Source organism: Eimeria mitis, genomic scaffold, assembly GCF_000499745.2.
Source record: "Eimeria mitis Houghton genomic scaffold, Emh_scaff314, whole genome shotgun sequence".
Classification (NCBI taxonomy): domain Eukaryota; phylum Apicomplexa; class Conoidasida; order Eucoccidiorida; family Eimeriidae; genus Eimeria; species Eimeria mitis.
Genome location: NW_013571482.1, coordinates 10,511 through 10,815, shown reverse-complemented (window position 1 = coordinate 10,815; position 305 = coordinate 10,511).

Here is a 305-nt window from a genome sequence, read left to right as displayed (position 1 = left end):
GCTGCTGCTGTTGCTGTTGCTGTTGCTGCTGCTGCTGCTGCTGCTGCTGCTGCTGCTGCTGCTGCTGCTTTCTTAAAGAGGGCTTTGGCTACCAACGCAACTCGCAAGGCCTCCCAGCAGAAGAAAAAAACCTAAACAATAAAAAACCCTAAACCCTAAACCCTAAACCCTAAACCCTAAACCCTTTTTTTTATATTCATCAAACTTAAATAAATTAAATAAATTAAGTGGAGCGAAGAAAAGAAGAAAAAGAAAAAGGAAGAAAAAAGAAAACAAAAAAGAAAAAAAAGAAAAAAAAGAAAAAG